General features: G+C 37.7%; 1 protein-coding gene and 1 pseudogene across 2 annotated transcripts in view; both read left to right on the top strand.

Moving 5' to 3' along the window:
- ZC3H12B (zinc finger CCCH-type containing 12B) overlaps positions 1-26,801 on the top strand; it is a 562,987-nt gene that overhangs the window by 76,500 nt on the left and 459,686 nt on the right. The window lies entirely within an intron of this gene.
- LOC122434318 lies at positions 12,862-13,830 on the top strand (annotated as a pseudogene).

Below are 26,801 nucleotides of genomic sequence, written 5' to 3'. Positions count from 1 at the left end.
TACAGACTATAGAACTATAGATTATAGAACTATAGGTCTACTGTGTATTAAGAATATATTACTTCTTAATATCTTTTGCTTCTGTTAGGTCCACACCACTTCTGGCCTTTATTTTGACCATTTCTGCATGAAATGTATCCTTGGTATCTCTAATTTTCTTGAAGAGATCTCTAGTTTTTCCCATTGTATTGTTTTCCTGTATTTCTTCACATTGATCACTGAGGAAGGCTTTCATATTTCCCCATGCTATTCGTTGAAACTCTGCTTTCAGATGGGTACATCTTTCCTTTTCTCCTTTGCCTTTAGCTTCTCTTCTTTTCACAGCTATTCATAAGACCTCTTCAGACAACCATTTTGCCTTTTTGCATTTACCTTTCTTGGGGATGGTCTTGATCACTGCCTCCTATACAATGTCACAAGCCTCCATCCATAGTTCTTCAGGCAGTCTGTCTATCAGATTTAATCCCTTGAATCTATTTGCCACTTCCGCTGTATCTTTGTAAGGAATTTGATTTAGATCATACCTGAATGGTCTAGTGGCTTTACCTAGTTACTTCAATTTATGTCTGAATTTGGCAATAGGGAGTTCATGATCTGAGTCACAGTCAACTCCCATTCTTGTTTTTGCTGACTTCTCCATCTTTGGCTGCAAAGGATATAATCACTCTGATTTTGGTATTGACCATATGGTGATGTCCATGTGTAGAGTCATCTCTTTTGTTGGAAGACAGTGTTTGCTATGACCAGTGCATTCTCTTGGCAAAACTCTGTAAGCCTTTGCCCTGCTTAATTTTGTAGGGAAAGAAACTGGTTAGTATCTCTACTTGAGTGCTGCTGTGGGGAGGAACTCATTCTGCCATGATCCCAGTGCAGGTTTCTGCAAGCCGTTTGTTTGTTCCAATCTGATCTTTATGGTCAAGCCCTACAGAATCCTCTTCTGATCTCTGTAAGATGAGACCCAAGTGGGACTGCTGGAAACCATCCTATAATAATGGTGGAGCAGGATGTTTACCTTGGGTTCTCTTGTAGGGGGACCCTCTTGACTGGAAGAGGTGCAGTGTGGTAAGCATGTAGCCATTCCTCTTACCTTTCTAATGTGGTCTTTTTCAGATTCTGAGACCTGAAGGAGTACTTCATTGTCACCACCATGTTCTTGGATTTAAAAATAGTGTCTTTTTTTAAATAGATAGTTGCTAGTTCGTCTTCTTGTGAAACAGAGTGAAATGAATGATTATGTCACCATCTTAATAATGTCACTATCCTAATATATTTTGAAATCAGAAAGTGTATTGCTTTCACCTTTGTTCTTTCTCAGGATTGATTTAGCTATCTGTGGTCTTTCATAGTTCTATATAAACTGTAGAATTGTTTTTTTCCGTTTCTGTTAAAAAAAGATCCATTGGAAATTTGACATACGTTTTAACAATATTTGGTCTTCTTGCATGTAATTATGGGATGTGATTCCACTTGCTTGTGTCTTAAATTTCTTTCATCAACTTAAAAAAATTTTTTTTCAGCACAGATATCTTTTACTCCTTAGTTAAGATTATTCCTAAGCATTCATAGCTTTTGGTGCTATTTTAAATGGGTTGTTTTCCTAAATTCCTTTTTCAGATACTTTGTAGTTAGTGTATAGAAAAACAATTGACTTTCACATGCTGAATTTTTTATCCTGCAAGTTTATTGAAGTAGCTGACTACTTCTAACAGTTTTTTTAATGGAGTCTTATTTTTACATATATGATTATATCATATGCAAATAAGGACAATTCTTCTTCTTTCTTTCCAATACCTTTCATTTCTTTTCCTTCCTTATTGCTAAGCTATCCAGTGAAATGTTAGAGGTAGCAAGAGTGAATATCCTTACCTTATTCCTGAATTTAGAAGAAAAGTTTATATTTTTCAATGTTAGATGATCAATGGGGTTAGATGGCTTTTATTATGTTGAGTTGTTTTCCTTCTATCTAGTTTGCTGAGAATTTCTGTCCTGAAAGTGTGTTGAATATTATCAATCTATTTTTTTATCTATTGAGATTATGTGATTTTTATCCTTCATTCTTTTGGTATGTTTATTATATCAATTTATTTTACTATATGAAATGATCCTTGCATCCCAAAGATAAATCTTATTTATCATAGTATATGCTCCTTTTAACGTGTGGTTGGATTCAGTTTGCTATTATTTTGTTGGGGATTTTTGCACCTATATTCTTCAGAGATAATGACTTGTAGTTTTAGCCTTTAATATCAAAATAATTCTGGCTTTATAAAATAAATTTGTAAATGTTCCCTGCTATTTAATTTTTTGAACGAGTTTAAGAAGGATTGCATTTTTTTTTAAATATGTGGCAGAATTCACAAGTGAAACCATCTGGTCCTGTGGTTTTCTTTATTGGGAGTATTTCATTACTTATTCAAACTCCATACTACTTATGAATATGTTTAAGTTTTTCATTTCTTCATGATTTAGTAATTAGAGTATATAACTAGGAATATACCAATTTCTACCAGGTTATCTAATTTTTAGTGTATAAATTTTCATAATAATCTAAATTTTTTCTGTTGCATCACATGTAATGTCTCTTCTTTCTCTTTTAATTTTGTTTATGTCAGTCTTCTGTTTTTAAAATTTTATTTTATTTATAATGGAGGATAATTGCTTTATGATATTATGATGTTTTCTGCCATACATCAACATGAATCAGCCATAGGTATACATGTATCTGCTCCCTCTTGGACCTCCTCCAACCTCCCTCCCTAACCCACTCCTCTAGGTTGTCAGAGCACCAGCTAGGTTGTCAGAGCACCAGCTATTTTACGTATGTATATGTTTCATTGCTACTCTCTCAAATTATCCCACCCTCTCCTTCCACCACCAAGTCCATAAAGCCTGTCTTTTGTATCTGTATCTCCTTTGCTGCCCATCAAATAGAATCATGAATACCATCTTTCTACATTCCATATACATGCTAGATTCCATATACATATTAATATACAACATTAGTCTTTCTCTTTCTGAGTTTCTTCACTCCGTACAAAAGGCTTTTCATTCATCAACCTCATTAGAACTGAATCAAATGTGTTCATTTTTATAACTAATATTCCATTGTGTATATGTACCACAACTTCTTAATAAAGAACATTCAACTGTTGATGGACATTTTAAATTGTTTCCATGTCCAAAATATTGTAAATATTTCTGCAATGAACACTGGGGTACATGTGTCTTTCTCAATTATGGTTTCCTCAGGGTATATGCCCATTGTAGGAGTTGGGTCACAGGCAGGTGTGGCTCAGTCTCTTATTGGAGTTACTGCTCCTTTTCCTGGCTCTTGGTAAGCACAAGGTTTTGTTTGTGCTCTCTAAGAGTCTCTGGCAGCTATGAGGTTTGATTTAACAGGATTGCTTTGCTCCTACCATCTCATTGCAGCTTCTCCTTTGTGCTTGGACATAGGATATCTTTTTTTTGGTGTGCTTATTTAATATGCTAGCAAGGTTATGCTCAAAATCCTTCAAGCTAGACTTCAACAGTATGTGAACTGAGAACTTCCAGATGTACAAGCTGGATTTAGAAAAGGCAGAGGAACCAGAGCTCACTTCCGACATCTGTTGGATGATAGAAAAGGCGAGGGAATTCCAGGAAAGCATATGCTTCTGCTTTATTGACTGCCCTAAAACTTTTGACTGTGTGGATCATAATAAACTGTGGAAAATTCTGAAAGAAATGGAAATACCAGACCACCTTACCTGCCTCCTGAGAAACCTATACGAAGGTCAAGAAGCAACAGTTAGAACCGGACGTGGAACAATAGACTGATTGAAAATTGGGAAAGGAGTATGTCAAGGCTATATATTGTCACCCTGCTTCTTAAACTTCTATGCAGAGTACATCACGCAAAATGAGGGCCTGGATGAAGCACAAGCTGGAATCAAGACTACTGAGAGAAATAACAACCTCAGATATGCAAATGATACCACTTTAATGACAGAAAGTGAAGAGAAACTGAAGAGCCTTTGATGAAGGTAAAAAAGGAGGGTGAAAAAGCTGGCTTAAAATCAACATTCAAAAAGCAAAAATCATTGCATCTGGTCCCATCACTTCATGGCAAATAGATGGGGAAAAAGTGGAAACAGTGACAGATTTTATTTTCTTGGGCTCCAAAATCACTGTGGATGGTGACTGGAGCCATGAAATTAAAAGACGCTTGCTCCTTAGAAGAAAAGCGATGAGAAACCTAGACAGCATATTAAAAAGCAGAAACATCACTTTGCTGACAAAGGTCTGTATAGTCAAAACTTTGGTTTTCACTGTAGTCATGTATGGATGTGAGATTTGGACCATAAAGAAGGCGTAGTTCTGAAAAATTGATGCTTTAGAACTGTGGTGCAGAAGAATCTTGAGTCCCTTGGACAGCAAGGTCAAACTAGTGAATCCTAAAGGAAATCAACCCTGAATATTCATTGGAAGGGATGATGCTGGAACTGTAGCTCCAATACTTTGGCCACCTGATGCAAAGAGCTGATTCATTGGAAAATACCTTGATGCTGGAAACGATTGAGGGCAAGAGAAGAAGGGGACGACAGAGGATGAGATGGTTGGATGGCATCACTGACTCAATGGACATGAGTTTGAACAAACTCAGGGATACAGTGGATAGGGAAGCATGACATGCTGCAGTTCATGGGGTTGCAAAGAGTTGCACATGACTTAGTGATTGAGCAACAGCAAATGTTCCTTCTATGCCTACTTTCAGGAGTTTTTATCATAAATGGATTTTGAATTTTGTCAAAGGCTTTCTCTTCATCTATTGAGATGATCATATGGATTGTATCTTTCAATTGGTTAATATGGTGTATCACGTTGATTGATTTGCATATGTTGAAGAGTCCTTGCATCCATGCAATAAAGTCCACTTGATCATGATGTAAGATCTTTGTAATGTGTTTTTTAATTATGTTTGCTAGAATTTTGTTGAGCATTTTCGCATCTGTGTTCATTAGTGGTATTGGCCTGTACTTTTCTTTATTTGTGGCATCTTTGTCTGTTTTAATATCAGGGTGATGGTGGCCTCATAGAATGAGTTTGGGAGTTTTCATTCCTCTGTGATTTTGTTTGAGAGTTTTTGTAGGATAGGTGTTAGCTCTTCTCTAACCTTCTGGTATAATTAGCCTGTGAAACATTCTGACACTGGAATTTTATTTGTTGGAAGAATTTTGATTATTGTTTTGATATCCATGTTTGTGATTGGCCTCTTCCTATTTTCTACTTCTTCCTGGCTCAATTTTGGAGGGTTATACTTTTCTAAGAATTTTTCGGTTTCTTCCAGGTTATCCATTTTATTGGCATGTAGTTGCTCATCATAGTTTCTTATGATCCTTTTGTTTTTCTGTGTTGTCTGTTGTAAATTCTCCTTTTTCATTTCTAATTTTATTGACTTGAGTCTTCTCCCTTTTTTATTGATGAGTCTGGCTAATAATTTGTCTTTTTAAAAAAAATCTTCTCAAAAATAAACTTTTAGTTTTATTGATCTTTGCTATCATCTCTTTCATTTATTTCTGCTCTGGTCTTTGTGATTGCTTTTCTTCCACTAACTTTAGAGATTTTTGTACTTCTTATCTACTTGCTTTAGGTGTAAAGTTAGGTTGTTTATTTCATGTCTGTCTTATTTTTTGGAGCTTCTCAGGTGTCACTAGTGGTAAAGAACCCACTGGCAATGTAGGAGACATAAGAGATGTGGGTTCAATCCCTGCATTGGGAAGACTCCCTGGAGCAGGAAATGGCAACCCACTCTAAAATTCTTGCCTGGGTAATCTCACAGACAGAGGAGCCTGGCAGACTATAGGGTTACAAAGAGTTGGACATGCCTGAGGTGACTTACCATACAAACACGTATTTATTTCTTGAGGTAGACTTGTGTTTCTATAAACTTCACTCTTAACACTGATTTCACTGTATCCCATAGGTTTTGAGTTGTCATGTTTCAATGTTATTTTTTTCTAGGCCTATTTTTCTTTTTATTTTTTTTTTATTTCTTCATTGATCTGTTGGTCATTAAGAAGAGTATTGTATAGCCTCCATATGTTCATGTTTTTTATAGTTTTTTCCCTGTAGTTGATATCTAATCCTAAAATGTTGTAGTCAGAAAACTTGCTTGGAATGATTTCAGTTTTTTTTTTTTTTTTTTTAATATGCTATCCTTGATTTGTGGCCTAAGATGTGATCTCTCCTGGAGAATATTTCATGTGCACTTGAGAAAAAAGTCAAATCTATTGTTTTTGGATTAGATGCCCTGTAGATATCAATTAGGTCCAACTGTTCCAATATATCATTCAAAATCTGTGCATCCTTATTAGTCTTCTGTCTAGATGATCAGTCCATTGGTGTAAGTGGAGTATTAAAGTCCCTCACTATTATTGTGTTACTGTCAATTTCCCCTTTTACAGTTTTTAGCATTTGACTTATGTATTGAGGTGCCCTCATGTTGGATGCATATATAATAGTTATATTTTCCTCTTTGATCCCTTGATCATTATGTAGTATCGTTCTTTGTCTCTTGTAATGGTGTTTATATTCAAGTCTATTTTATCTGATATGAGTATTACCTCTCACACTTTCTTTTGGTTTCTATTTGCATGGAATAACTTTTTCCAGCCTCTCATTTGCAGCCTGTACGTGTCCCTAAGTCTGAAGTGATTCTCTTGTAGACAGTGTGTAAAAGTTTTGTGTTTGCATTTGTTGAGTCAATCTATGTCTTTTATTTGGAGCATTCAGTTCATTTACATTAAAGGTAAATGTTGATATGCATGGTCTTATTGGGCTTCCCAGGTGGTGCTAGTGGTAAAGAACACACTTGCCAGTGCGAGAGACGTAACAGACACTGGTTTGATCCCTGAATCAGGAAGATCACCTGGAGGAGACCATGGCAATCCACTCCAATATTCTTGCCAGGAGAATTCCATTTACAGAAGAGGTGGCAAGAATACACAGAAGAACTGTGTACAAAAAAGATCTTCACGACCCAGATAATCACGATGGTGTGATCACTCACCTAGAGCCAGACATCTTGGAATGTGAAGTCAAGTGGTCCTTAGGAAGTATCATGACGAACAAAGCTAGTGGAGGTGATGGAATACCAGTTGAGCTATTTCAAATCCTGAAAGATGACGCTATGAAAGTGCTGCACTCAATATGCCAGCAAATTTAGAAAACTCAGCAATGGCCACAGGACTGGAAAAGATCACTTTTCATTCCAATCCCAAAGAAAGGAAATGCCAAAGAATGCTCAAACTACCACACAATTGCACTCATCTCACATGCTAGTAAAGTAATGCTCAAAATTCTCCAAGCCAGGCTTCAGCAATACGTGAACCGTGAACTTCCAGATGTTCAAGCTGGTTTTAGAAAAGGCAGAGGAACCAGAGATCAAATTGCCAACATCCGTTAGATCATCCAAAAAGTGAGAGAGTTCCAGAAAAACATCTATTTCTGTTTTATTGACTATGCCAAAGCCTTTGACTGTGTGGATCACAATAAACTGTGGAAAATTCTGAAAGAGATGGGAAGGCCAGACCACCTGACCCGCCTCTTGAGAAACCTGTATGCAGGTCAGGAAGCAACAGTTAGAACTGGACATGGAACGACAGACTGGTTCCAAATAGGAAAAGGAGTACATCAAGGCTGTGTATTGTCACCCTGCTTATTTAACCTACATGCAGAGTACATCATGAGAAACGCTGGGCTGGAAGAAGCACAAACTGGAATCAAGATGACCAGGAGAAATATCAGTATCAATATTGATTGATATCAATATCAAATATCAATAACCTCAGATATGCAGATGACACCACCCTTATGGCAGAAAGTGAAGAGGAACTAAAGAGCCTCTTGATGAAAGTGAAAGAGGAGAGTGAAAAAGTTGGCTTAAAGCTCGGTATTCAGAAAACTAAGATCATGGGATCCGGTCACATCACTTCATGGCAAATAGATGGGGAAACAGTGGCTGACTTTATTCTTTTGGCTCCGAAATCACTGCAGATGGTGATTGAAGCCATGAAATTAAAAGATGCTTTCTCCTTGGAAGGAAAGTTACGACCAACCTAGACAGCATATTAAAAAGCAGAGACATTACCTTGCCAGCAAAGGCTAGTCTAGTCAAGGCTATGGTTTTTCCAGTGGTCATGTATGGATGTGAGAGTTGGACTATAAAGAAAACTGAGCACCTAAGAATTGATGCTTTTGAACTGTGGTATTGGAGAAGACTCTTGAGAGTCCCTTGGACTGCAAGGAGATCCAACCAGTCCATCCTAAAGGAGATTAGTCCTGGGTGTTCACTTGAAGGACTGATGTTGAAGCTGATACTCCAATACTTTGGCCACCTGATGCGAAGAGCTGACTCATTTGAAAAGACACTGATGCTGGGAAAGATTGAGGGCAGGAGGAGAAGGGGACAACAGAGGATGAGATGGTTGGATGGCATCACCGACTCAATGGACATGGGTTTGGGTGAACTCTGGGAGTTGATGATGGACAGGGAGGCCTGTTGTGCTTCGGTTCATGGAGTTGCAAAGAGTCAGAATAGCTGGGCGACTGAACTGAACTGAATTGAACTGGCAGTCTACAGTCCATAAGGTTGCAAAGAGTCGGACATGACTGAAGCAACTTTGTATGCATGCACGCATGATCCTGTTACCATTTCCTTGATTGTTTTGAGTTTGTTTTTGTAGGGCTTTTCTTTTTGTGTTTCCTGTCTAGAGAAGTTCCTTTAGGATTTGTTGTAGATCTGGCTTGGTAGTGCTGAATTCTGTTAACTTTTGTCTGTCTGTAATGCTTTTGATTTTTCTTTCAAATCTGATTAAGATCCTTGCTGGGTAGAGCATTTTTGGTTGTAGGTTGTTTCCCTTGCATCACTTTAAGTAGAGAGTGCCATTCTCTTGGGTTCTTCAGAGTTTCTGTTGAAAGATCAACTGTTAACCTTATAGGAATCCCTTATAAGTTATTTTTTCCTTTTGCCTTGCTGCCTTTAATATTTGTTCTGTGTGTTTACTTTTTAGTTTGATTAATATGTGTCTTGGTGTGTTTTTCCTTGAGTTTATCCTGTGTGGGATTCTCTGGTCTTCCTGGACTTGGGTGACTATTTCCTTTTTCATTTTTTTAGGACAGTTTTCCACTATAATCTCCTTAAGTATTTTCTCATGCCATTTCCTATTGTCTTCTTCTTCAGGGGCTCCTATGATTTGAATATTGTTATACTTATGTGGTCTCAGAAGTCTCTGAGACTGTGCTCATAACTTTTTTTTTTCTTTCTTGTGTTCTGCTTCAGTTATTTCCACTCTTCTACCTTCCAGCTCACTTATCAATTCTTCTGCCTCAATTACTCTGCTGTTGGTTCCCCCCAGTGTATTTAAATCTCTTATTGTGTTGCTCATTGTTGATTGTTTATTCTTTATTTCCTCTATGTTCCCGTTCAAAATTTTTTTTGCATATTATTGTTCTGTGCCTCCAGTCTATTTATCTGTGCATTCATTTTATTTTCAAAATTCTGGATCATCTTTACTATCATTACTCTGAATTCTTTTTTAGGTAGACTGTCTATTTTCTCTTCATTTGTTTGGTCTTCTGGATTTTTACCATATTTCTTCATATGCTGCATGGTTCTCTATCTTTTCATTTTGTTTAATTTTTTGTGTGTGTGTTTTGGGATCTCCTTTCTGCAGGCTGAAAAACTTTAATTGTGCTGAAAGATTGTAATCTTATTTGTGGAGTCTGCTTCCCTCATGAGTGGGGTTGAACCAGTGCCTTGTGAAGTTTTCCTAGTTATGGGGACTGTTCCTGTGCTCTGGTGTTGGATCTTGTCACTCTGATGGGCAGTGCCATGTCCAGTAGTGTGTTTTAGAGTGTCTATGAATTTGGTATGGCTTTCGGCAGCCTGTCTGCTAATGTGCAGTGTTGTTTTCCTGGTTTGCTGAAGAAATGGCATTGGGTATGTGACACTGGATGTTGCTTGCTTTTGTGTTGGGTTTGGTCTTAGTGTTGAGATAGGGGGCTTTGTGAGGTCTCCCGCCTGTTAATGTTCTATGACTTCAGTAGTTCTCTGGAGGTCCAAAGCCCTAGAGTCTAGTTTCCTGCCTCTGCGGTTCAGGCCTGATCCCTTACTGTAGCACCAAGATGTCACAGGCCCCACAGCACAGAAGACAAACCCGCTAGACTAATGGTGAAACAATACTAAACAGGCAAGACCACCCAAAGAGACTCACAGACTTATATGGAGGAAAGGGGAGGCAAAATAGAAGAAAAAGAAAAACAAAGGTAAAAGAAAAGAGAGCAATTAGGCCAACAACCAAATGCCTAAGTGAAAATGGATATTCAAAATTAGACCCTCAAAAATACAAAATCAAAAACAAAGCACAAGAAGAAAAATTAAAATAATAGAGCCTATTTAAAAATAAGATTTTTTTAAGAGGAAAAAAGTAGTTTACAAAAACTAAAAATTAAAGGAGCAATAGAGTCACATTAGGCCAATATCAGGGGGGGATGGAAATAAGGAGTCAGATATATACAGAATCAAACTGATAACATTGCCTTGTCTAACTTAATGAAACTATGAGTCATGCTGTGTAGGGCTGTCTATGATGGACGTGTCATGGTGGAGAGTTCTGACAAAAGGTGGTCCACTGGAGAAGGAAATGGCCAACGACTTCAGTATTCTTGCCTTGAGAACCCCATGAACAATGTGAAAAGGCAAGAAGATATGATACTGAAAGATGAATTCCCTAGGTCAGTAGGTTCCCAAAATGCTACTGGAGAAGAGTGGAGAAATAACTCCAAAAGGAATGAAGAGGCTGAAGCAAAACAGAAACAATGCCCAGTTGTGGATATTTCTGACAGTGAAAGTAAAGTCTGATGCTGCAAAGAACAATATTGCATAGGAGCCTGGAATGTTAGGTCCATCAGTTCAGTTCAATTCTGTAGCTCAGTCGTGTCCAGCTCTTTGCGACCCCATGGACTGCAGCACACCAGGCTTCCCTGTCTATCACCAACTCCCGTAGCTTACCCAAACTCATGTCCATCGAGTTGGTGATGCCATCCAACCATCTCATCCTCTGTCATCCCCTTCTCCTCCCACCTTCAATCTTTCCCAGCATCAGGGTCTTTTCCAATGAGTCAGTTCTTCACATCAGGTGGCCAAAGGATTGGAGTTTCAGCTTCAGCATCAGTCCTTCCAATGAATATTCAGGACTGATTTCCTTTAGGATTGACTAGTTGGGTCTTCTTGCATTCCAAGGGACTCTCAAGAGTCTTCTCCAACACCACAGTTCAAAAGCATCAATTCTTCGGCACTCAGCTTTCTTTATAGTCCAACTCTCGCATCCATACATGACTACTGGAAAATCCATAGCTTTGACTAGACAGACCTTTGTTGGCAAAGTAATGTCTTTGGTTTTTAATAAGCTGTCTAGGTTGGTCATAACTTTTCTTCCAAGGTTCATGAATCAATGTAAATTGGAAGTCATCAAATAGGAGATGGCAAGGGTGAACATTGGCATTTTAGGAATCAGTGAACTAAAATCATGGGAATGGGTGAATTTAATTCAAAAGACCATTCACTATATCTACTACTGTGGGCAAGAATGCCTTATAAGACATGGAGTAGCCCTCCTAGTCAATGTGCAGTCCAAAATGCAGTACTTGGGTGCAATTATAAAAATGCCAGAATGATCTCTGTTCTTTTCCCAAAGCAAACCATTCATTATCACAGCAATTCAAACCTATGCCCCAACCACGAATGCCAAAAAACCTGAAGTTGAATGGTTCTATGAATACCTACAAGACCTTTCAGAACCAAGACCAAAAAAAAACGATGTCCATTGCATCATAGGGGACTGGAATGGAAAAGTAGGAACTCAAAAGATACCTCGAGCAACAGGCAAATTAGGCCTTGGATACAAAACCAAGCAGGGCAAACATTAACAGAGGTTTATCGAGAGAACACACCAGTCATAGTAAATAACCACTTCCAGAAACATAAGACATGACTCTACACATGGACATCACCATATGGTCAATACCTAAATCAGATTAATTATATTCTTTGCAGCCAGAGATGGAGAGGCTCCATCAGTCAGCAGAAACAAGAAAACAAGACTGGGAGCTGACTATGGCTCAGATCATGAACTCCTTTATTGCAAAATTCAGACTTAGATCAAAGAAAGTCGGGAAAACCACTAGGCCATTCAAGTATGACCTATATCAAGTCCCTTAAGATGATACAGTGGTAGTGACAAATAGATTTAATGGATTAGATCTGATAGACAGAGTGACTGAAGAACTATGGGTAGAGATTCATAATACTGTACAGGAAGTGAAAGTGAAAGTCGCCCAGTCGTGTCTGATTCTTTGTGACTCCATGGACTATACAGTCAATGGAATTCTCCAGGCTAGATTACTAGAGTGCATAGCTTTTCCCTTCTCCAGGGGATCTTCCCAACCCAGGGGTCAAACCCAGGTCTCCTGCATTACAGGTGGATTCTTTACCAGCTGAGCCTCAAGGGAAGCCCAAGAATACTGGAGTGGGTAGCCTATCCCTCCTTCAGCAGATCTTCCCAACCCAGGAATCAAACTGGGGTCTCCTGCATTGCAGGCAGATTCTTTACCAACTGAGCTATCAGGGAAGCTACTATTGCACAGGAGGCAAAGCCGTCACCAAGGAAAAAATGCCCAAAGGCAAAATGGTTGTCTGAGGAGGCCTTACAAATAGCTGAGAAAAGAAAAGTGAAAGGCAAAGAAGAAAAGGAAAGATATACCCATCTAAGTGTAGAGTTCCAAAGAATAGCAAGGAGAGATAAGAAAGCCTTCCTATGTGAACAGTGCAAAGACACAGAAGAAAACAATAGAATGGGAAAGACTTGAGATGTCTTTAAGAAAATTAAGGATAGACCTTGTCATTATGGAGGCAGTCTTGACCGAGGAGCTTGATGAAGAGGAGCAGCTGGTGAGAAGGCATTGCAAAAAGAAGGAGTTGCAAGCCAATACAAGGTATGAAGAATGCTCTTCCCAGGAATGACAAAAAGAGGAGGAAGTAACTTACAGAAGATGTTGCTAAGTTAGAAGCAGAAATGGAACAGAAACATAGAGAGGAGCTGGATCAGTTGAAGTTGACTTCTAAAGAGAGTAAAGACAAAAAAGCTAACTGGAAAAGGAGTGGGAAGAAAGGATAGCCAAAGCTGAAACTGAAAACTTAACCAGAGTTAGACATGTAGAAAGTGAAAAACGTGCTCAAATATTGGCAGCTAGACAGTTGGAAATTAAATTGATTCCATCTGATGGCCACTGTATGTATACAGCCATTGAAGATTAACTGAAAGAACAGAACTGCATTCTGACTGTGGCTGCCTTAAGATGTCAAACTGCTAACTATATGCAAAGTCATGTGGAAGACTTTCTGCCATTTTCAACAAATCCTAATATGGGAGCTATGTATACTCCAGACAAATTTGGAAAGTACTGTAATGATATTGTAAACACAGCTTCATGAGGGGTGGGGGTCAACTTGAGCTAAGGGCCCTGTCTCACATTTCATGAACACCAATAGAGATGATACAGGCAGATTCTCCTCCTCTTGTAGTTGGTGAAGAATATCCAGAAGACCTATTAATACTTGTTTATATGAGACATGCATATGGTTTAGGAGAACACTACAATTCTGTTACACAGTTGGTGAACACAGCTACTGAAAATTGCAGCTAGTGTATAAAATGTTGCTATTATGTCAGTGTGCTGATTTGAGTATTAATACTAAATACTGGATTATTCTCAGTGTTTCTGAAAAAACACAACTACCTTAAATCGGTTTTATGGCAAAGTTACTAATAGGTTTTAAAAAAATGTGTCAGAGAGAAACTTTAACTGATTTCCCCTTCATGGTGTTTTAAAAACACTTGCAAGTTCTTTGTGGAGAATGTCATTTATAGACCAAGATGGTACCCTGATTGGTGATATTTTTATTAAATATAAGATTCTGCACATTCTATTCTGTGTTGAAATTGTTAACAATTTTTTTCTCCTTATTACTGAAAACTTTCAGTAACCATATCAATGTAATTTTTAATGAAGAAGTGAAATAACTTGGTCTCTTTGATATTGCAATAATGTGGTGATGGTGATAGCAAATTTAATTAATGTTTATAAATAACTTGATTGTAGTAACATGGCTATTGATGGGATTAATCCTGTGACTTTAAAAAAAATTATTTTTAATTGGAGGATAATTGCTTTACAATGTTGTGTTGGTTTCTGCAATATAACAACATGAATCAGCCATAGATATGCATATATCTGGGCTTCCCTTGTGGCTCAGCTGGTTAACAACCCACCTGCAATGCAGGAGATCTGGGTTCGATCCCTGGGTTGGGAAGATCCCCTGGAGAAGGGAAAGGCTACATGCTCCAGTATTCTGGCCTCGAGAATTCCACGGAGTGTATATATGGGGTTGCAAAGAGTCGGCACGACTGATTGACCTTCACTCACTTCACTCATGCATATATCCCTTCCCTCTGGAACCTCCTCCCATCCCTCTCCATCCCACCCCTTTAGGTTGATGCTGTGACATTTTTGTATAACTCCATCAAAGTGCAGCTAAGATGCTTGCTTTAATAAAAATGTCTTTTATTTGTATATAACTTAAAAACATTCAGCAGATTATTGCTTTCCTATTTCATTGATTATTCCTTGCTATTTCTCAACTTCAGAATAGTTGTGACATCATTTCTTGATTATCTTAACTATAAATTTTTATCTTCTTTGTTGTACTTTCTCCATCACTACTCAGCTGCTTTGCTTTCCTTGCAGCCTTTTTCACTGAGAAATAGTTACTAGCTTCTCTTATTCTTTTACTCGTGCAAATTGAAGGAGTAGCAATGTAAAAGGGCCCATGGCCAAATTTACTTCAAATTCTTCTTCTCCAATTTGTCTTATAAGGTCTCTCTTTTTGCTTCATTCTCTAGGATTAGGGAAAATCTTTGTTACTTGTTATTTTATTAGCCATATTAATTTCATCTTTCCTCAAATATTTGAGAATATTTGTTTTAAATGTTTGGGAATTTTTATGTTTTATATATATATATAAACTTGAAAACTACTGTTGAGTCAAAACTGTATAATAAAATCAGTTTTCAGTTGAATGACTTGCCAAATCAGACTTTAGGTTATTTATAAAAATATTTTAAGAAGATAGTACACCCATATGTACAAATGTGTGTGATAATTTGTTATGTAAGGGGTTTTATGATAATGAGACCTTTTTGGTTTGATCTGTTTTTCTCAAATAAGAAGTAACATAATATTTTATATCAAGTTTATGTGCAGTTTGATTTTTTTCTCCATGAATGTAACTAATTCTTCTAAGTAAATACTGGGTTTTATGAGCTTCCCCAGTGGCTCAGTGGTAAAGAATCCACCTGCCATGCAGGAGATGTGGAGACACATGTTTGATCCCTGGGTCAGGAAGATCCCCTGTAATAGGAAATGGCAACCCACTCCAGTAATCTTGCCTGGAAAATTCCATGGACAGAGGAGCCTGGTGGGCTATATAGTCTGTGGTGTTGCCAAGTTGGACACGAGTGAATAAATAAACAACAACAGCTGGGTTCCATAACATAACAACAGGATATCAGTGTTATGTGTTCAGCAGGCAACAGTGTGGGGAACTATTGTGGTCTTCTTGAGCAGATAAGTACTGCATGAAGATATTAACACTTCCAAAGGTTAAGAATCATTCTGGCTGCTAAACAAAATATGTTCTGAAGACCGCTTGTTTTGTAATGCTGGATCTGGATTTTTTCCGGGTTGGGGGAAGATAATCTGTTACTTTAAAATTAAAAGAGAAGCATTAAGCAATAAAAGAAGATACAGTGAACTCTAGTTATTGTAAATTCCAACTACATTTAAAGTATTGTAAAGTAACTTATTGGTAGTTTTTTTTTTTTTTCTCCTAGCAGGGTGAGTAGAATTTTCTTGATTAAAGGTATATTTTTTTTATTTTTAAATGGCCAATATGATTATGAACAGGATTTGTATGTTGCAGCCTCTGTTCTTTCATAAAATGAGATAAAAATTATTTTAGCTGTAACCTAAAATTAAAGTCTGAAAAATGGCAGGTGTTCAGTTCAATTCAGTTCACTTCAGTTGCTCTGCCATGTCTGACTCTGCAACCCCATGGACTGCACCATGCTAGGCATCCCTGTCCATCACCAACTTCCACAGTTTACTCAAACTCATGTCCACTGAATTGGTGATGCCATCCAACCATCTCATCCTCTGTCGTCCCCTTCTCCTCCCACCTTCAATCTTTCCCAGCATCAGGGTCTTTTCAAATGAGTCACTTCTTCACATCAGGTGTCCAAAGTATTGGAGCTTCAGCTTCAGCATCAGTCCTTCCAATGAATATTCAGGACTGATCTCCTTTAGGATGGACTGGTTGGATCTCCTTGCAGTCCAAGAGACTCTCAGTATATACTAGTTTAGTTTGCTGTATGATACTGATTTCTTAGAAAAAGCTAATATGTTTTCTTTTGTCCTGACTTAGAAAAGTAAATGTCAGAGTTCTGGAATATGTCTAATTTACTTAAGTGAATTTTATCTGCTTCAGTATGCTTATAACATATAAAGCAAATAAGAATGTGTAACTATAGTGAACAGTATAATGTTTTTCATAATATCTAATATTTTCTAAAAGAGAAATAAAAACATTAAATAAAAAAAAAAGAAAATTAAAGATACCAAGGGAACATTGCATACAAAGATGGGCACAATAAAGTCTAGAAATAGTATGGACCTAACAGAAGCAGGAGATATTAAGAAGAGGTGGCAAGAGTATACAGAAGAACAGTACAAAAAGATCTTAATCACATGGAAAAGCATGCTGGTGTGATCACTTACCTAGAGTCAGACATCCTGCAGCGCAAAGTCAAGTGGGCCTTACGAAGCATCACTATGAACAAAGCAGGTAGAGGTGATGGAATTCTAGCTGAGCTATTTCAAACCCTAAAAGATGATGCTGTGAAAGTCCTGCACTCAATATGCCAGCAAAATTGGGATACTTGGCAGTGGCTACAGGGCTAATACATGTCAGTTTTCATTCCAATCCCAAAGAAGGGCAATGGCAAAGAATGCTCAAACTCTGACACAGTTGCACACATTTCACATGTTAACAAGGTAACGCTCAAAATCCTTCAAGCTAGGCTTCAACAATATGTGAACCGACAACTTCCAGATGTACAAGCTGGATTTAGAAAAGGTAGAGGAACCAGGAATCTAATTTCCAATATCTGTTGGCTCATAGAAAAATCAAGGGAATTCCAGAAAAACATCTGCTTCTGCTTCATTTACTGTGCTGAAGCCTTTGACTGTGTTGACAGATCACAACAAACTGGAAAATTCTTAAAGAGATGCGAATGCCAGATAATCTTACCTGCCTCCTGAGATGCCTGTATGCAGGTCAAGAAGCAACAGAACCAGACCTGGGACAATGGACTGGTTGAAAATTGGAAAAGGAGTATGTCAAGGCTGTATATTGTTGCTGCTGCTGCTGCATCGCATCAGTCGTGTCCGACTCTGTACGACCCCATAGATGGCAGCCCACCAGGCTCCGCTGTCCCTGGGATTCTCCAGGCAAGAATACTGGAGTGGGTTGCCATTTCCTTCTCCAATGCATGAAAGTGTAAAGTGAAAGTGAAGTTGCTCAGTCATGTCCGACTCAGCGACCCCATGGACTGCAGCCTACCAGGCTCCTCCGTCCATGGGATTTTCCAGGCAAGAGTACTGGAGTGGAGTGCCATTGTTACCCTGCTTATTTAACTTCTATGCAGAGTTCAGTTCAGTTCAGTTCAGTTGCTCAGTCGTGCCCGACTTTTTGTGACCCCATGGACTGCAGCACTCCAGGCTTCCCTGTCCATCACCAACTCCCAGAGCTTACTCAAACTCATGTCCATTGAGTCAGTGATGCCATCCAATCATCTCATCCTCTGTCGTCCCCTTCTCCTCCCACCTTCAATCTTTCCCAGCATCAAGGTCTTTTCCAGTGAGTCAGCTCTTTTCATCAGTGGCCAAAGTATTGGAGTTTCAGCTTCAGCATCAGTTCTTCTAATGAATATTCAGGGCTGATTCCCTTTAGGATGGACTGGTTGGATCTCCTTGCTGTCCAAGGGACTCTTAAGAGTCTTCTCCAACACCACAGTTCAAAAGCATCAGTTCTTCAGTGCTCAGTTTTCTTTATAGTCCAACTCACACATGCATACATGACTACTGGAAAAACCATAGCTTTGACTAGACAGACTTCTGTTGACAAAGTAATGTCTCTGCTTTTTAATATGCTGTCTAAGTTGGTCATAACTTTTCTTCCAAGAAGAATGTGTCTTTTAATTTCATGGCTGCAGTCACCTGCTGCAGTGATTTTCGAGGCAAAGAAAATTAAGTCTGTCACTGTTTCCATTGTTTCCCCATTTATTTGCCATGAAGTGATGGGACAAGATGCCATGATCTTAGTTTTCTATGCAGAGTACATCATGCCAAATGCCAGGCCTGATGAGACCCAAGCATGAATTAAGTTTGCCAGGAAAAATATCCATAACCTCAGATATGTAGATGATGACAACTTAATGGCAGAAAGCAAAGAGGCTCTAAAGAACCTCTTGATGAAGTTGAAAGAGGAGAGTTAAAACTCTGGTTTAAAACTTGAACATTCAAAAGACTAAGATCATGGAATCTGGTCCCATCACTTCATGGCTAATTTATGGGGAAACAATGGAAACAATTAGACTTTATTTTCTTGGGCTCCAAAATCATTGTGGATGGTGACTTCAGGTATGAAATTGAGAATGCTTGCTACTTGGAAGAAAAGCAATGACAAACCTAAGAAGCATATTAAAAATCAAAGACATCACATTGCAACAACAGTCCATATAGTCAAAGCTATGGTTTTCCCAGTAGTCATGTAAGGATGTGAGAACTGGACTATAAAGAAGGCTGAGTGCCAAAGAATTGATGCTTTTTAACTGTGGTGTTGGAGAAGACTCTTGAGAGTCCGGTGGACTGCAAGGAGATCAAACCAGGCAATTCTAAAAGAAATTAACCATTAATATTCATTGGAAGGACTGATGTTGAGGCTGAAGCTCCAATACTTTGGCCTCCTGATGCAAAGAGCTGACTCAATGGAAAATACCCTCATGCTGGGAAAGATTGAAGGCAGGAGAAGTGGACAACAGAGGATTAGATGGTTGGATTACATCACTAACTCAATGGAGATGAGTTTCAGTAAACTCCAGGAGATACTAAAGGACAGGGAAGCCTGGTGTGCTGCAGTCCATGACGTCACAAAGATTCCGACACGACTGAATCAACTTAACAACAAGTAGAGTGGTAGTGAGGGGAAATGTCCAAGTGAGTCCTCTTTTTTTCAGCTACAGTCAATATGCCTATTCAGAAAGTCCTCCAGTATATCTAGGAAGGTCTCTGGAACTGTTGTGGACATTGTGGGGTCAGCTCAGACTCAGATCTTTCTTTGGTGCAACTTGAATTTGCGCTCAGAGTCTATAGTTTCCCCTAAAGTCCACAGTCTCAGGCTGTTATATGTTACATTGTTCAACACAGAGATTAACTATTTTTAGAGGTTATATTCCTTGTTATTACAAAATAATGGCTATATTCTTTGTTTTGTACAGCACATTCTTTTAGCTTTTTTTTGTACACAATAGTTTATCCCTCTTAATCCCTTACCCCTATCTTACCCCCTCCCCTTCTCTCTTCCCCCTGGTAGACACATTTTCTTCTCTCTGTCTGTGACACTGCTTCTTTTGTTATATTCACTAAATTTTCAGACTCCACATGTACATGATAACATACAGTACCCTTCATCAATGGTTTTGTAAATGGCAAAATTTTCATTTTTTTTTAACAGCTAAGTAGTATTTCAGAATGTATTGATGGACATTTAGGTTGCTTCTGTATCTTGGCCATTGTAAATAATGCTGCTATGAACATTAGGGGGCATGCATCTTTTCAAATTAGTGCTTTTTGTTTTGGCAATGCATACCCAATTGAATTTCTGAGTTATATGGTGATTCAACTTTTAGTTTTTTTGAGAAAACACCATGGTGATTTCCACAGTGGCTGCATCAACTCAAACATCCACCAGTGGTGTATGAGGTTCCATTTTCTTCACATCCTCACTAAAATTCGTTGTTTTTGTTCTTTTTTATGATAGCCTTTCTGAGAAGTGTGAGATGATAACTTATTGTGTTTTTAAAGTCATTTATTTATTTTCATTGGAGGCTAATTACTTTACAATATTGTGGTGGTTTTTGCTATACATCGACATGAATAAGTCAAACATTTTCATGATGATTAGCAATGTGTAGCATCATATTATGTGCCTGTTGGCTATTTGCATGTTCTATTGTAAAAATGTCTATGTCTTCAGGTCATTTTTAAATCAGGTTGTTCACTGAAATGTTGTGAAGTAATTAGCCTCCAACTAATAAAAAAAATAAAAAATAAAAAATAAAAATAAATAAATAAATAAATCAGGTTGTTTTTTGATGTTGAGTTTTATGAGCTGTTTGGATATTTTTAATATTAAGCCCCAATCAGCCATGTCATTTGAAAATATTTTCTCCAATTCAGTAGGTTGTCTTATTGTTTTGTTGTTACTTTACTTTGCTGTGCAAAAACTTTTAATTTTAATTAGGACCCATTTATTTATTTTTGCTTTTATTTCCTTTGCCTTAGGAGACAGATTAAAAAAATATTGGTATAACTTATGTCAAATAGAATTCTATGTTTCTATTTTTCTAAAGGATATAGTCAGTGCTATAAATTTCCACCTCAGCCTTGTGTTAGTTCTGTGTCATTAATTTTATTGATATATATTTATTTTCATTCAGTTCAATGTATTTTTCATTTCCCTTGAGATTTATTTTTGGCCCATGAATGTTGAGTAAGTTTATCACTTAATGTTTAATTGTTTATATAGTCTTTTGTTATCTTTTTGTTATTGCTTTCTAGTTTGATTTCATTGTGATTGGTAAACACAGTTCATATTATTTCAGTTCTCTTAAACAGTTTGAAGTTTGTCTTTGAACTAAGATATGGTCTACCTTGACATGTTTTGTAGGCATCTCAAAAGAATGTGCAGTCTTCTGTTTTTGAGTGTACTGTTCTAAATACATGTGATTAATTTCTATTCATTGATAGATTTTTTTTTTTTTTGCATCCTTCTATATCCTTGTTTTCTGTCTCATTGGTTGCAAGAGGACTGTTGAACTTTCGAACTGTAATTGTAGATTTGTCCATTTCTCATTTCAGATCTCATAGTGTTTCCTTCATGTATTTCAGTTCAGTTCAGTTCAGTCACTCAGTCATGTCCAACTCTTTGCGACCTCATGGACAGCAGCACACTAGGCTTCCCTGTCCACCAACTAATAATTAAAAATATATATATTTTATTTATTTGTCTGTGTCAGGTCTTAGTTGGGACATGCAGGATCTTCTGTTTCAACTCATAGACTCTCTAGTTGTGACTCAAGGGTTCCAGAACACCTGGGTTTCAGTAGTTGTGGTGTGCAGGCTTAGTTGCTCTACCACATGTGGAATCTTAGTTCTCTGATCAGAGATTGAACCTGTGTCCTCTGAATTGTAATACACATTCTTAACTACTCGACCATCAGAGAAGTCTCCACATATTTAGAAGCTCAATTTTTTGGTGCATTTATATTTTTGATATTTAAGGTTGCTGTGTCTTGCTATAACTACATTATTTTCCTTTTTGCCTCTGATATTTTCTTTGCTCTGATGTCTACTTCATCTGATATCACAGACACTCCAGCTTTCCTTTCAGTACTGTTTCCATGTAGTATCATTTTTTCCATACTTTTACTTTTAACTATATTTGAAGTGATTTTCTTGAAGACCCTAGATATTTGGGCAATATTATTTTAAATTTATTTTTTATTGAAGGAGCATTAATTTAGAGCATTACATGAGCTTCAGGTTTACAACATTTTATTCTACTTAGGTTGTTTCCATATCTTGGTTATTGTAAATAATACTGCAATGAACATAAGGTTGAGTGTATCTTTTAGAAATTGTGTTCTCATATTCTTTAGCAGAGAAGGCAGTGGCACCCCACTCCAGTACTCTTGCCTGGAAAATCCCATGGATGGAGGAGCCTGGTAGGCTGTGGTCCATGGAGTCGCTAAGAGTCGGACACGACTGAGCGACTTCACTTTCACTTTTCACTTTCACACATTGGAGAAGGAAATGGCAAGCCACTCCATTGTTCTTGCCTGGAGAATCCCAGGGACGGGGGAGCCTGGTGGGCTGCCGTCTATGGGGTCGCACAGAGTCAGACATGACTGAAGTGACTTAGCAGCAGCAGCAGCATTCTTTAGATAAAACACATAAGTGGGATAGCTATAAATAGTAATTCTATTCTTAGTTTATTGAGGAGTCTCCATAATGTTTTCCACAATGGTTGAACCAATTTACATTCCCACCAGTAGTTCACGAGAGTTCCTTTTTCCTGCAACCTTGCCATCACTAGTTATTTGTTGGCTTTTGGTTGATAGGTTGACAGACATTTTGAGAAGTATAAGGTGATATCTTATGACTTGCATTTTTTGGTGTTAGGCATCTTTTCATGTGCCTATTGACCACCTGTATCTCTTCTTTGTGTACCTGTTTTTCAACTGCTCTGCCCATTTTAAATTGGTTTGTCTGGTTTTTCTTTTGTTTTCTTTTGGTGTTTATCTATATGGATTATATATGTGTGTGTGTGTGTGTGTGTGTGTGTGTGTGTGTATTATGGTTGTTAGTTCTAGAAGGTATTCTAGAACTAGCACCCCAAAAAAGTCCCTTTCCTTACAGGGGGCTGGAATACAAAAGTAGGAAGTGAAGAGATACGTGGAGTAACAGGCAAATTTGGCCTTGCAGTACAGAATGAAGCAGAGCAAAGGCTAATAGAGTTTTGCCAAGAGAATGCACTGGTCACTGCAAGCACACTCTTCGAACAACACAAGAGAAGACTCTACACATGGACATCACCAGATGGTCAAGGATGAAATCAGATTGATTATATTCTTTGCAGCCAAAGATGGAGAAGCTCTATAAAGTCAGAAACAAGAATGGGAGCTGACTGTGGCTCAGATCATGAACTCCTTATTGCCAAATTCAGACGTAAATTGAAGAAAGTATGGAAAGCCACTAGACCATTCAGGTATGATCTAAATCAAATCCCTTACAATTTTACGGTGGAAGTGACAAATAGATTCAAGGGATTAGATCTGATAGAGTGCCTGATGAACCATGGGTGGAGGTTCGTGACATTGTACAGGAGGCAGTGATCAAGACCATCCCCAAGAAAAATAAAGGCAAAGAGCCAAAATCGTTGTCTTTTGACATGGAAGGGCTTACCCATAGCTGTGAAAAGAAGAGAATCAAAAGGCAAAGGAGAAAACAAAAGATATACCCATTTGAATGCAGAGTTCCAAAGAATAGCAAGGAGAGATAAAAAAGCCTTCTTCAGTGATCAATGCAAAGAAATAGAGGGAAACAATACAATGGGAAAGACTAGAGATCTCTTCAAGAAAATTAGGGATACCAAGGGAACATTTCATGCAAAGATGGGCACAATAAAGGACAGAAACGGTTTGGACCTAAGAGAAACAGAAGATATTAAGAAGAGGTGACAAGAATACACAGAAGAACTATACAAAAAAGATCTTCAAGACCCAGATAATCATGATGGTGTGATCACTCATCTAGCTGGAATGCGAAGTCAAGTGGATCTTAGGAAGCATCAGTATGACAATGCTAGTGGAGGTCATGGAATTCCAGTTGAGCTATTTCAAATCGTGAAAGATGATGCTGAGAAAGTGCTGCACTCAATATGCCAGCAAATTTGGAAAACTCAGCAGTGGCCACAGGACTGGAAAAGGTCAGTTTTCATTCCAATCCCAAAGAAAGGCAATGCCAAAGAATACTCAAACTACTGCACAATCACACTCATCTCACAAGCTTGCAAAGTAATGCTCAAAATTCTCCAAGGCAGGCTTCAACAGTACATAAACCATGAGCTTCCAGATGTTTAAACTGGATTTTAAAAAGGCAGAGGAACCAGAGATCAAATTGCCAACATCCGTTGGATCATTGAAAAAATGAGAGAAGCCCAGAAAAACATGTATTTCTGCTTTATTGACTATGCCGAAAACTTTGACATGTGGAGCACAACAAACTGTGGAAATTTCTTAAAGAGATGGGAATACCAGACCACCTGACCTGCCTCCTGACAAATATATATTCAGGTCAAGAAGTAACAATTAGAACTGGACATGGAACAACAGACTGGTTCCAAATCAGGAAAAGAGTATATCAAGGCTGCATATTGTCACCCTGCTTATTTAACTTATATGCAGATTACATCATGTGAAATGCTGGGCTGGATGAAGCACAAGCTGGAGTCAAGATTACTGCAACAAATATCAATAACCTTAGATATGCAGATGACACCACACTTATGGCCAAAAGTGAAGAAGAACTAAAGAGCCCCTTGATGAAAGTGAAAGAGGAGAGTGAAAAAGTTGGCTTAAAACTCAACATTCAGAAAACAAGATCATGGCATCTGGCCACATCACTTCATGACAAATAAATGGGGAAACAATGGAAACAGTGACAGACTGTTTTTTTTTTTTTTTTTTTTTTTTTTTTTTTTTTTTTGGGCTCCAAAATCACTGCAGATGGTGACTGCATCCATGAAATTAAAAACAAAACAAAACAAAACAAAACACACACTTGTTCCTTGGAAGAAAAGTTATGACCAACCTAGACATCATATTAAAAAGCAGAGACATAGAGACATTATTTTGCCAACAACGGTCCATCTAGTCAATGCTATGGTTCTTCCATTAGTCATGCATGGATGTAAGAGTTGGACTATCAAGAAAGCTGAGCACCAAAGAACTGATGTTTTTTAATTGTGGCATTGGAGAAGACTCTTGACAGTCCCTTGGAAAGCATGGATATTCAACCAGTCCATCCTAATGGAAATAAGTCCTGAATATTCATTGGAGGAACTGATGCTGAAGCTGAGGCTCCAATATTTTGGCCACCTGACATGAAGAACTGACTCATTGGAAAATACATTGATGCTGGGAAATATTGCAGGTGGGAGGAGAGGGGACAGAGGACGAGATGGTTGGATGGCACCACCCACTCAATGGACATGAGTTTGAGTAAACTCTGTGAGTTGGTGATGGGCAGGGAGGTCTGGCATGCTACAGTCTATGGGGTTGGAAAGAGTCAGACACGACTGAGCAACTGAACTGAGCTTGTATATTTGGATACTTACCCATTTTTGGATAAATCGTTTGCAAATATTCTCTCCTCTTTAGTAGGAAGATTTTTCCTTTTGTTGATATTTTCTGTCACTTGGCAAAATCTTTTTAGTTTGATGTCATGCTATTTATTTATTTATTATTTCCTTTGCCTGAGGAGACATATTCAGAAAGATATTGCTACGGCCAGTATAAAAGATTATATGGCAGGTTTTCTTCTAGGATTTTTATCATTTCAGGCCTTATTTTAAGTCTAATTAATTTGAATTATTTTTTATGTATGGTGTGAGATAGCAGTGTAATTTCATTTTTTTGCATGTGACCATCCAGTTTTCCTAGCACCATTTATTGAAGAAACTATACTTTTTTTCATTGTATAGTCTTTGCTCTTTTGTCATAATTTAATTGTCCATTACATCTGTAGGTTTATTTATGGACTCTGTTCTATTCCATATCTACCAATACCATACTGATTTGATTACTATAGCTTTGTAATGTAGTTTGAAATCATTGAGGGTGATAATTCCAGATGTGTTCTTTTTTTCTCCAGATTTCTTTGGCTGTTTGAGGTCTTTTGGGGTTAAAAAAAAATAGAATTTTTGGTTCTTTTTCTGTGAAAAATAACCTTTAAATTTTGATAGCAATTTCACTGAATCTATAGATTATATTGCATAATATGGACATTTTTACAATGTTAATTCTTCCAATCTGTGAGCATGAATTAACTTTTTATGTTGTTGTGTCTCCTTCAGTTCCATTCAACTATGCCTTATAGTTTTCAGTGTATGTCTCTCACTACCTAGGTTAAATTTATTCCTACATATTTTATTCTTTTTGTTGCAACTGTAAATAGTATTGTTTATTTCATTTTCTGCTAGAGATAATCTAATATTTTCTGTCCTTCATTTTGTGAAAATTTTGCATTATGTTGATTGATTTGCTCCCTTAAACCATTCTTGCAACCCTGGAATAATTTTAACTTGATTATGCTATATAATACTTATGATATATTGTATTTAATTTGATAATATATATATTTTCATTTATTTATATTAGTTGGAGGCTAATTACTCTACAATATTGTAGTGGGTTTTGCCATACATTGATATGAATCAGCCATGGATTTACATGTGTTCCCCATCCTGAACCCCCCTCCCACCTCCCTCCCCATCCCATCCCTCTGGGTCATCCTAGTGCACCAGCCCTGAGATAATATATTTTTAAAGAATTTTGCATCTATGTTAACCTGGGATATTGGCTGGTAATTTTATTTTTCTTTTTTTGTCTGCTGTCTTTGATTTTGATATTAATGTAATGTGGGCCTCATAAAGTGAGTTAAGAAGCATTCTTTCATCCACACCCTCTCCGGTATTTATTGCTTGTAGACTTTTTTTTTTTTTTTTTGCTTGTAAGATCTTTTGG

Source organism: Cervus canadensis, chromosome X (assembly GCF_019320065.1).
Source record: "Cervus canadensis isolate Bull #8, Minnesota chromosome X, ASM1932006v1, whole genome shotgun sequence".
In the NCBI taxonomy this organism is placed as follows: Eukaryota; Metazoa; Chordata; class Mammalia; order Artiodactyla; family Cervidae; genus Cervus; species Cervus canadensis.
Note: the sequence above shows the minus strand (reverse complement) of the source record. Positions and strands in the feature narration are given on the sequence as shown.